Genomic DNA, 12,628 nt, shown 5'->3' on the forward strand with positions numbered 1-12,628 from the left:
TATAACTATAATTTTGCTGCTGTTGTGAACCATAATGTAAATATGACATGCGACCCCTGTAAAAGGGTCATTTGACCCCCCCAAAAGGGCTGCAACCCATAGGCTGAGAATGACTGCTATGGATAGTATCTAGCTGTAAGAAATGGATAGAGATCTCAACAAACATTGGTCTGCTTTTACATCTATGTCAGCTGCTTAGAGTTATAGCTTAGTCACATCATTTTCAATGTTTGATTGAGTGATTTTGAGTGTGTGTGTGTGTGTGTGTGTGTGTGTGTTTGTGTGTGTATGTGTGTGTGTGTGTGTGCGCGCGCATGTGCGCGCGCATGCAAAGCACACTAAGGATTGAATCCAGGGCCTCAGTTGTGCTAGACAAGTGCTCTACCACCAAGCTATACCCCAATCCCACCAATATTTTGATTTTAGCTGTTAATGGAAGAGATATGGTATCTCCCTGTGTGTTTAGTTTTCTTAAGAAGTAATGACAGCAGAGACTGCCACTGGCTATGGAAACCAACTTCTATAAGGGTCTTCAGGCTTCCTCTGAAATTCCTGATGGAGACTCTACCCTTTGTTAAAGTAGAGGGATTGCCTCTTGCCAAGATTGCTCCTGTGGCTCTTCAATCCCCAGTCTTGCTGCTGTTCCTCGCCATCGCATTTCTAATCCAATTTTTAAATTTTAGGATCAACATCATCACCTCTCACTGTTCTTTTAATAACCTACTCACTCTCTTCCTTAGACCCAGTACAGGGTCCTTTGTTTGACTGGCTCTTTTTTAAATTTTATTTATTGATTTTGTTTATATGGAAGTTTTGTCTTTATGTATATCCGGGCATACCTGGTACATGCCTAGTCAGGGTATGGGATTCCCCCTGGGACTGGAGTTATAGATGGTTTTGAGCCACCATATAGGTGCTGGGAATCAAACCCATGTCCTCTGGAAGAGCAGTCATTGCTCTTACCTGTAGAGCCATCTCTCACGCCCTGAGTCACTGTGTATGTGTGTGTATGTGTATGTACACGTGCGCACACATGCATAAGTGCACATTCATGTATACATATGTATTTAGATTATAATATAATCACATCATTTGCCCATTTTCTCTCCTCTCTCCAAACCTTCTCCTCAGCCCGGAGTTCTCACTGTGAGGAAATAACAGAGATAAGAAGAATGGCAGGCCGATAAGCATTTCATCACTGGTTCTCCTGAGAAAAGAGTTAATAAAACTGTCAAGTTTTGCTTGGGGAAATAAGTTTATTGGAACTACATGCTTCTCCCTTTAAAAATCCCTAACAGTTTTTATTCTTTACATTTAAGGCTGGTGTGCTGGTCTCTGTTCTCTGAACCTCAAATTTATAGCATTCACTGCCCCCTGGAAAAGATCAAACAGTAGTTATTTCAAAGATAAGATACAAAAATAACACATTCATTTATCAAGTTGAAATGAACTTGGGTGGTCCTTTTCAAACTCCTTTTTTCATATAAATCCAGCAAATATTTATGCAGCATGTACTCTGTACCAGGCCATGCTAGGCGCATGGTCACACAAAAGAAAAAGAACAGTGAGAAACACATTGCCCATAACGGACCATAAGCACTATGCCTGGACTGTGAGAGTCTCAGTCAGATAGGAAGGGGAACTTTCCTATACTTGGAGGCCAGAGGATTCTGTAGGTATTTACTGACCGTAGGAGGTATCATACCAGGAAATGTGTTGTCTCAGATGTTTCAATAGTCTCAAATATGACTAGCTAGTTGTCCAAGCAAATATTCTGAACATAACACTCGCTGTTCCAGGCTTTGTCAGTCACCTTGCCTGTATGAGTTTATTTCACTCAATAACATAATGATTGGAAGCTATGGGATACTCTCTCATTACCTCATCTCACAATTGAGAAACTGGAGAACAGGAGGCGCTTAAGCAACATCCAGTTCCCAAAGCTAACAACTGCCAAGTTTATATTTCATACCTAAATATGGGTGTCAGCAGGACCCATCTTGACCTCCACGTTTAAGAAAATAAAACTTAATTGGGGAGGGCAGAGCTGGGTTCCTGTGAGAGTGGGGCCGTCACTCAATGAGCAGCATCTACCCAATGGACCTTATGTGCAAGCCAGTCTGCATCATGCCTCATTGTCTAGAAACATGGCTTTGAAGACAGAGCCTAGAGACCAACATGGACATATGGACATTTCAGGGAAAGCATAGATCGTGGGTTTCAATACAGTCCCAGTGTGGAATAGCAATAGCAGCACCTGACGCTCCCAGAAGGATCCTGACTTGATAGATGTCATAGGTGACTTTTCATCACTGTGATAAAGACCATGGTGAACAGCAGCTTAGGTAGGAAGTGGTTCATTTGGTTTGCATGTCAGGTAGACAAAGCAGGGACACAAGCAAAGCAGGGACCTGGAGGCAGGAACTGGAGCAGAGACCACGGAGGAGCGCTGCTTCCTGGCTGGCTCTCCGTGGCTCTCACAGCTTTTCTAGTTAGGATGTGGCTCAAATGTCCAGGCATGAATTAGAAAGTTCTCTACTGGAAAGCTTTCCTGTGACTTGAGATAATAGAGGGACAGCCTGACATTCCTGACACCTCACACACAGAAGACAACACACAGTGGTTTGTTGACACATGGTCTCCATTCTGCAGATGAGAATGTTGAGATTTAGGAGGTTGAATGACTTTTCCAAGGTCACAGCTAGAAAGAAGGTGTTGTTCTGCTTCCAAATCCTGTATTTCATGAAGTATTCTAAAATTTAGTCAATTAGTTAGTTAGTTGGTTAGTTCATTTATTTGTGTTATATGTGTGTGGATGTGTGCTATACTCACATGCGGAGAGCCGAGGACGACTTATGAAAGTGAGTTTTCATCTTCCACCCTGTGGATTCTGAGGATCAAACTCAGGTCATCAGTTTTGGCAGAAAGAACCCTTACCCACCAAGCCATCTTACCAGTCTCCATTCAACACTTTTCTATGAAACTCTGGGGCTTGCAGTCATATGCCTGTGAATGTCAGATATCAGAATACGGAAAGATGTTCAGTCAAGTCTTCCCTTTGAAATCAGCCTTTGATCTTTTAAGAAGCCTGCTTGCTATTTTCAAGTGGAATACCTCGGGAAAGTGTGTTTTCATTGCCGGCTTCTGATCAAAACGTGCTCTTCTATGTGCCCGAAGGTGAGGCTTTTGGTTCAAACATTTGGTAGGCAGATGCTGTGGCTGATGTATGGTCAGTCATTGTGACTCCCATGGGCTGGTTGATAGGGATCAGGATCACCGTCCCGTGGCTTCTGCGTTTGCATTTTTGCTCTGTGTCTTATCACGGGCGGACAGCAGTAGAACATACTAGAGCAAGGAGAAGTGGCGGAAGACTCCTGATTTCCACCACCTGTTTTGAAACCAGAAGAGACAGTAGAAAAATTCGAGGTCAAGTGCCTAAGAAACTGTGGTTCCGTGCTACTGCAGCAATTGAACATGGCCACCACTGTGGCCTAGCCAGCGCTCAGCCTGGTGTAGAGACACACCTGGCCTGTGCTCTCACGGCATCTCTAAGAAAAGAGGACATGAAAGATAAGAGGAGAAAAAGGGCTGGGGATAAGAGAAGAGAAGGGGGAAGGAGGAAGGCAAAGGAAAGGTAAAACACAGGGCCAGTAGAAGATAAAGGTAGAGTGGCTATTGTAAGGCTGAAGGGACTGAAGAACCACAGCCCACATTAATCAAAGATGAGTTAGTCAAGCATTTTGGACTACACCTTGGACTCAGCGTTTAGTTGTATGACCAACCATCCATACAACTGAAAGATCTCTAATAGAAACCTAGGCAAGCCATTTACACCTTCATAAGGATGTATACTAATCTATAAGGAGTGGGTCCAGGAGCCAGAAGCAATGCATCTTGGGCTTTTCCAGGAATGATATTCTTCACAGGAGACCTGTTCTATATTTCCTTTTCTCTGTACCTGGAGGCCACCAATAGTGGCCTCGAACAACAAACTACACCCACAGAACTTCATTTCATTGTGAAATGATCACATTCAGATAGGTATATTGAACTTTAGGGACACTTGATGGATTATAATAATACATCAGAAAGATTCTTGGGAAAGTGAGTACTCATTATTCAATTCTAGTCTATGTTTTGCTTAGAGCTATAAAATATGTCACCTTCCTAGTTCAACTAATATTTGTCAAAGGTCTTTTTCCTTAATTTTAATTAATTCTAAAATGAATGTTTAATAATGTGAAAAGGTGTTTCTCTTTTCAATGATAACTTTTTAAATGCCAGACACAAACCAATAAAATGGGTTGACTGTGGATCTTGTGGTCTTTCAGTCCTGGGTTTCAATCCTGAAAGTTACTGTATGTCACTGAGCTTTGTTTTCTTAAATTTAAAATTAACTATAAACACTTATTTCTCATTGTTGTGAAGTGTATATAAAATAAGGTTTTAAAATCCAGATAAGCCTAGTGACTGAGAGGGAAAGAAGGAGTTAAAGAAGGAAGGAAAGAAGAAACAAAAAGAATAAGAAGGGAAGGAAGAAGTCTAGGAGAGAGGAGAAGGAGGGAGGAAGAGAAGAGGGGGGGAAGAAGGGAAAAAGGGAAGGAGGGAGGAACGGAAGGAGGGAAGGAGGGGGAAAGAAGAAAGAAGGAAGAAAGGAGAGAAAGAAGGAAGGAGAAGCTGAAGCAAGTAGGCAAAAAAAAGCAAGAAGAGTTAATTGCTGAAATCAGGTGCTAAGCACACAGAGGATGAGATAATTATGAGGAATACTAAGTATAATAGGAATAAACTGGTTTACATGCCATTCATTTGTTCATTCAGGCATCCACTGAATGTTTACTGGGTATTATTTTCAATGACATCAGAAAATCCATTTACAAGGGGCACTTTGTTCCTGGCCAGAGACTCTGTACAACTAACGTTGTTACAGGTCACGTGAGGAGCTGTGGTCACGTGCGAGGCTAGAAATGAAGGTTTAAACACTCACTCCACTTTCAGAGATTTGACATTCAAGGATAATGAAGTAAAATTGACTAAGATTACTCTTTTGAAATCATGGCATCTACTTCTGGGTTTCTGAGCTTTTTTTTTTTGTCCCAATTTCATGACTATTAGTGACCGGACTCAAGAGAATTGCTTGGAGATGAATCAAGTCCATGCGTTCCTCTCCTTTTTGGGCTGTAGATGAGAGCAGGCAGCATCTAACTGTCACAAGCAGTCACTTCCACAGTGACTTGTGTAGTGTCCCGGATATCTGAACTGGCCATAAAGCCCTAGTCTCGTGGGTCTTAGGAGCTACACATCTCTTTTTCTTCTGCTTCCAGAAAAGTGTTGAGTGTTCTACACTGCACCAAAAACCCCACTGCCCTCCTGCAGATCCAGTACAGTGAAGAATCACATGTTTAACTGTCATGCTTACCAGATGGCCTCCAAAGAGAAGGTCTTAATTGAGCTTAATATAATCTAGACTCTTTCCTGATCCTCCTCTGGGGAAGGAACTGAAGCGGGGTACTGATAGCATGAATTTGAAAATAAGTTCACAAATAAATCACTGTACCTTCTCTCGAGAATATTAATAGGAACTAGATGCGGTGGCCCATATCTGTAATACCAACATGTGGAAAGCTGAGGCAGAAAAATTACTGATGAAGAGCCAGCCTGTGTTACACAGCTATTTCCAGGCCATTTTTGGGCTGCATAATGAGAGCTTGTCTCTCAAAATACACAAAAGACACAGACAGCAAAATGAAATTATAGGAAGGAAGATGGACAACACAGTCCCCTCCTTCTTTCCTCTCATGGATGTTTTAAGAAGCACAGTTGAAGCCTGGCATAGTAAGAAAAAATTAATTAATAAACAAAAACTTTATAAATGTATGATTATAAGCTATGACAATATATGATAATAATGTGAATGCAGTCTTTCTCTAAAAAATGTATCCTTGTGATGATGAGTTGATACAGTATCAACATAATGAGATAAAGGGGGTAAGTTGTAGTGTGGCTTTAAGCTACCACATAACTTTTCCTTTAATTCAAGTGTTCTAACACTACCATAGTTGGTCTGATAACCAAGATGGCAAGCAGTGACTAACAGACAGGTAGCATATACGATGTGGCTACACTAGAGGTAGCATATACGATGTGGATACACTAGACAAAGAGAGAAATCTCCTCCAAGGCAAGATCGAGTGAGATGCTGCAAGATTTGATTCTCTCATGTTGTTTACATGATATGCTCTTTAAAATGTAGGCATTATTATTTCTGAAGTTTTCTTTTCGATATTTTTGGACCAAAGTTTACTTTCACAACTGAGACCCTAGAAATGTAAGACTCGGGATAAGGGGTGGGGTGTGGTTCTTGGATATGATTAGGTGTGATAAAGCCTTGTGAGCAATAGAATGCAAGGGTAAGTGCGGGTGGGGTGGAGACACTGAAAGGAAGGAGGCTGGTTCTACCTGAGGAAGAGGTGAGAGAAAAGAAAACTATCAAAAGAGATGAATACCTACTACGCATGGCACAGGAAATGAATGTTCTATCTTTGTTCCTTCTGTTCCAGGTCTGGGGTGAGAGGATAGCTGTTTAATGACATATGAATGTTTAGTCAATCCATAGAAGAAAGTTTCCCATAAAGAAAGATGGGTAGCTTCTTATACGTCCCACAGGGAAACTGTTCACACAATACCTGTGCCTCTGATGAAGATCCTAGATTCAGGGTTGACCACAGGATAAAGACCAGCCTGATTTGAGACACTGTTCAAAAAGCCCCATTGGACTGTGAGTCAGTTTTGATAGATGCCACCTGCCAATGTTTTAAATTATTCTTCCTTTTCTTTAAAAAGCTATTATCTCCCTTCAAGCCTGAAATAGCTGGCACATCCCTTAACAAACAGGCGTTTCTTTCACAAAGTTATTGGTATTTCACATAACGTTTGGCTGGAAGAACCGGGAGGAAGCCACAGTTAGGGACAGAGAATAGACATAGTTCCCAAACACCACCAATCTCATGGGCTGGAGCCAAGCTTTCCACAGAATACTGTGTTTCTGGAGCAAAGCCAATCCATCAGTCACATTCTGGAGACTGTGCCCTGCAGCTGAGAGAGAGGCAAGGCAGGATTAAATCCGGGCATGTCATTTTTAGCATAGACACAAGGATGTTTTATTTTTAAGCTCACTTTGAGAGAATTTAGAAGGAATCACTCAAAACTATATGGGGAGCAGCAAGTTGTGTGTGTGTGTGTGTGTGTGTGTGTGTGTGTGTGTGTGTGTGTGTGTGTGTGTATTTTAAATGGTCCATAAATTGAATCTGGAAAGAAAACCTAGTGATAAACATGGATGTCTGATAAGCCCATTTAAAAAAAAAAAAATCCTAAATTAAACTATGAGTGTCAATAAAAGTATAGGCGTCTGCAATTACTTGTATTAGTATTTAAATATACAACCTCTGTCTATTTTTATCTAACCTCTAAAGCAAAGGAAGATTTGTGCTTCTTATTTAAAATTTTTACAAGGATTATTTTGTCTCAGATTTTTTTTTTTTTTACAAAGCAATTTTGTTAAAAAAAAAAAATGTGTCTGGGTATCTTTGATGCTAATGTGAAAACAGCACGATGGCAAAATGCCCTTGATAATGGCTAAATCAATGTACCTAGACAGAATCACTTGGTTCTGTAATTTAAGACAATGTGCTTTATGGTCTTTTCTTTATTCTTAAAGTCTTTCTTCAAAGTCAGCCAAGGAGATGGTGAGAAATCACTTACTAAATCACAGGATCACTTTAAAAATGTCTTTTCCATAAACGGCCCATTCCTCGTTCATCATGCACAATTCAGTTCTGTTCCTGGTCTGGGACAGCCCTGGCGTCTTATTAGTACCCTGCCTGGAGAGAAAATCATAGTCTTTGACCTTAATTCATAACCTGCTTCCTTCTAAATGAGGTCCTGACTTTCCACCTATCCCTTACACACCCTCTCAAACAGTGGTTCTCAACCTTCCTAATGCTGTGACCCTCGAATACAGTTCCTCATGTTGTGGTGACCCCCCAATCATGAAATAATTTTCATTGCTAGTTCACAATGTCATTTTGCTACCATTAGGAATCACAATGTAAATAATTTTTTTTGAAATAGATTCTCTAAACTCTTCTTTCATTCATTCATTTGTTTAGTCTGTATTCTTTTGTCCTTCCCTTGGTCATCAGTTTGGGGACTTGGAATTCATGATGAAGAAAGGTCAAGTCAACTCTAGCATGCTTGTGGCTTGACCCCTGGGTGTTAGACTTGTTACTGAGAGCCAGGCAGATGGGAAACACCCAAGTTCTACTTCTGCAATCTGCTCATCCCACTTCTAACTAATCCCTTGGGGTAATTGCTTCAGATATGTTCAGTGTAACTTGAAAATGTTTCCACTGTGTCTGTCTGTCCACTGTGTCTGTCTGTCCATCTCCATTTTCTTCCCCTGCCAACATCACCTTTTGCAGTGCTTCCGTAATGTGCGGCTCTGCACTTGTCTCCAATTTATTTCCCTCACACATCTTCAGCAATCCTTTAAGCACGGGTCAGGCCACACTATGACAATGATAACTAACTGTTCAGTGTCTTACTTACAGAGTCAGCTTTGGAATAGGCCCACACCGAGTCCCTATAGAACGCTGTAGTTTTGGGCGTCACTTACCCTTCATCCTTTCCCTAAATCACCCTTTAGAACGTGGGTATCTTTCTTTAGTGATACATGATGATACAGGCTAGTCTCCAAATCCATAGAACGTTCTTCCTTTCAGGATTTAAATATAGCTTCTTTTTACCCTTTGGTATTCAATACCCCTCTTCAGACAAGGTCTCCTCAGAATGAACACTTCTGGTTGCTTTTTCCTTCTTTGAGTTTATTCCTTACTACCTTTAAAAAGTGATTTATTTTTGTGTGTATGAGTGTTTTGCTTCTGTGTACATATGTATGTGTCTGGTGTCCATGGTCTGAAGAGGGCCTCCGAGTCTCTGGAGTTAGAGATGTTTATGAGCCTCTGTGTGGGTTCTGTGAGTTGAAGCAGGGTCCTTCACAAGAGCAGATAGTACTTGTAGCTACCCAACTGTCACTCCAGCCCAACTCTTCATCTTCATGACATGAACCCTATTTGAAATGATTAAGTTAGTTCATGTGCCTGTGGCCAGTATCGAACACTGGATACAGGGTCCATGAGGGCAGGGATTCAGTTTGTCTTCTTTCATGTACCCAGTGCTTGGAAGAGAGCTAGTTACAAAGCAGGTGCTGAAAGACTTATTGAAGTAGTAAATGTGGACGTGCTCTGAAGACAAAGTTACTCATACAACAGAAGGGCAGAAAAAAGTGACATCCTGTGACTCTACAGCCAGGTCCCCTAACTCAAAAAATTCATATTAAATGAAGAAAAACATTTTATTTAAATCTATTATAACAGAGCATTAGAATCTTCCAATGAATATTCAAATATAACATATTCGTCTGTCTCCGGAATACTCAGAATATTTGAGTTTTCTTCTAGCTTGGTCTTGTTTCATGACAAGTTGTTTTATGGACAATGGTTGGCAGAGATGACTGTCAACAGTGGGGGGTGGTATAAGAAATGTTATGTAGAACTGAGCATCTAAGCAGTGGGCCATTGTGAACTGACACAGAAGGCTGAGGCGAAGGCACAAACTCCACCAGTAGCAGAAGCTCCTTGGAGTAAAGTTTCCTGACTCTGAGGAGCTCAAGACAAGGAGAGGCACAGAACTCTAGAGAGAGGAAGCACTGTGAGTAAGCTCTCAGGACTTAGTATTTGCTGGACAGTAAAACGGCCTTCAGCTATAAAAATACAGACCAGGGAATGTCAATATTTGGAGAAAGATGGAGAATGCCAATATTCCTACAAAAGGAAGGCAGTCTCATTAAATGATGAGTTAGGCATTAGCTCTCTTCAAAGCAAAGATGTTTCTTCATCCTGTCCTGTCTGTAGGGTCACAGGCCTTACTACTTTATTGGCATGCCACTCTACGACAGGATAGCTCCTAAGCCTACTATTGAGTTTTCTGAACAAAACTGGGAGCTGTTTTTTTGTAGGGCACAGATAGATGTGCCTTCAAGGTTCCTATAGATTTGTGACATTGGACCCAAAAAGTTCTGTGGGCTTCAACTCAAATACATAGAGACTCAGACGTGGATTTTCTAAGAATTTGACAACTCCTTCAAGCACAGGGCAATACAACTTTCATGCCAGGTCCCCACCTGAGAAGTGTGTTTAAAGACTCCTCAGCATCTGCCGGAATGCCCCCTGCATGCCCCCTGCATGCCCCCTGAATGCCCCATTCTGCGTTAGACCGCGCAGTAGGATGAAAATCTGAATACATCGGACTGGAAATGGCACTTTTGTTGTTCTGTTTAAACACACTGAAGATCCTTTTTTGGCAGGAGGCCTGTGTTTAACCAGAGTTACTGAATATAGAATAATCATGGGTAGGGAGTAAGTTTTCCTTGAATATATTTCCTTGAGATAAGCGTGGATCCCCGACACGGAGGAGAGTTTGTGTAGATACAAGAGATTAAAACAGCACTGACGAATGGGGCTCTCTCCCATGCTGTTCACTAGTTTCTCCCTTCCTTGCCTTCTGCATGTCTCTGGGGTCCTGTCAACATCACCTCCCAGAGGACCACTGGCACTGGGGCTTCTTCCGTTGCTCCAGTCTAAACAGAGACTTTGTCATGTGTCAGTGTTTCATGTCTGTCATTTGGCCAGTAAAGGATAAGGGACAGCTGGACTCTTATTTAAGAACTGTTCAATTGTTTTTTTACATTGAAGGGATCTGTGCTTGTACCAGTTTAGTCCCCCATCCCCTGCCCCCTCTGACATAGAAAAACAGCAGGACAAGATACCCACCCTGGTAGCATGGTAGAGCTAAATTTCCCCACTGATGGGCAATCTGACAGAGCAGGAAGTGGGAGAGTCTTTTAAACATCAAGTTCAGGGAATCAGTTGGCAACTGGACGGACCTTGTTCCTCAAAGACGCTGTATTCATTTCTTCTGGTTGCAGGAACAAGTGGCTTAAACCACAGGCATTTCTTCTTTCACAGTTACGGAGTCCACTCTCCCCAGTCAGGTGTTAAGTGCTGATTTCCTCTGTGAACTCCAGAGGGGGGACCTTCCAAGTGTCTCACCTGATTCTGGAGATTGTCATTAATTCCTGTATCCCCTGGCTCAAGTCACCACTGCCACAGGGAATTCCTCAGTGTCATTTCATAAACCATTCCTCTCTGTGTCCCTCTGTGCCAGTTCTGAAGATCCCAGTCATTAAATGAAGTTCCACTCTAGTCTACCATGGCTTTACCTTAGCCAATTATGTCTGCAAACAAGGTTCCAAATGGATTCTCATTTTAAGGGAAAAGGTTGGCGTGCATCTTCTATTCATGTCATCCACCCAAACACTGGGCACTTGTAACTTTGTAAACAGCCTGTTTAGTCAGTTTGAGTTGTTCTTGAAGCATCCTTCCCCCCTAATATGTCTCAGCCCGAAAAGACAGAGAGAAGCAAATGTACCCTTGTCATGGACAGAACAGAGCACTGTGTTTTGCTGTGCACCCCATTAATGTCTTGACATAATGTTAGGGCCACCTCTATGCAGGTAGTCCAAAGCTGTATATAAAGCTAGCTGAACAGGAGCCTCTGGAGCAAGGGAGTAAGTGGCATTCTTCCATGGTTTCTGCTATAAGCTTTCTTGAGTTCCTCTCCCGTGTTCCCTCAATGATGGCAGTGTAAACCAAATAAATCCTTTCCTTCTAGTTACAATAGTGGTGCCTATGTTTGCATGCATATGCATATCTGAAGGTCAGAGGTCAAATCAGGTATCTTCTGTTCTGTTCCACCTTCCTTTCTGAGACAAGGCCTCTCGCTGATTTGGGACTCACCAAGTCAGCCAAAATGGCTAGCCGCTGAGCCTCGAGATCTAACTGTCTCTGCACCCTATCGCATCCAGCACTGATGTATATCACTTTTACATGGTTTCTGGGGGTCCAAACTCAGACCCTCGTGCTTGCACAGAAAGCAGCTTACTCACTTAGTCCCACATCCTGTATGGTCTTATGATGGTTTGAGTACCATGGTCATCATGGGCACTATTTTGTAGATGAAAATATGGAGGCTGAGAGGTTTATGGATTTTCTCCAAGTAAAGAAGAGCATTTGGATACAGTCAGGATGCAAAGCCCAGATGCTCTGCTACAATGCTCTCCTGCTGACAAAAGGGTAGGTGCTGATGCCCCAACCCAGGGGCAGTTTGATTATCTTCACACTTGGTTGGTGCTTCATAGCTGTTTCTATTTTAGCCCATCCTATTTTGGAGATACAACTAGCCCTGACATGAATCTACTTCTTTTATTTGAGTCACATCAGTCAGCTGGTCATCACACTTGCCCTCAAGCTTCCCAGACCTCAAACTATGCCCAGGGCCCAAATCACCTCCCATGAGGGCATACGAGCTGCAAGAAACAACAAGAGCCTGGCCTCTTCCCTCTGCAGTCTGTTTTCATGAGCAGGACTGGAAGCAGGACTGGAGAGTGTTGACTGATGTCCATTTTTATCTAATTTTATCCTCCCTCAGGTCATTGGAGTCATATAATCCTGCT

The sequence above is a fragment of the Mus pahari genome, chromosome 9, assembly GCF_900095145.1.
Source record: "Mus pahari chromosome 9, PAHARI_EIJ_v1.1, whole genome shotgun sequence".
Lineage (NCBI taxonomy): Eukaryota > Metazoa > Chordata > Mammalia > Rodentia > Muridae > Mus > Mus pahari.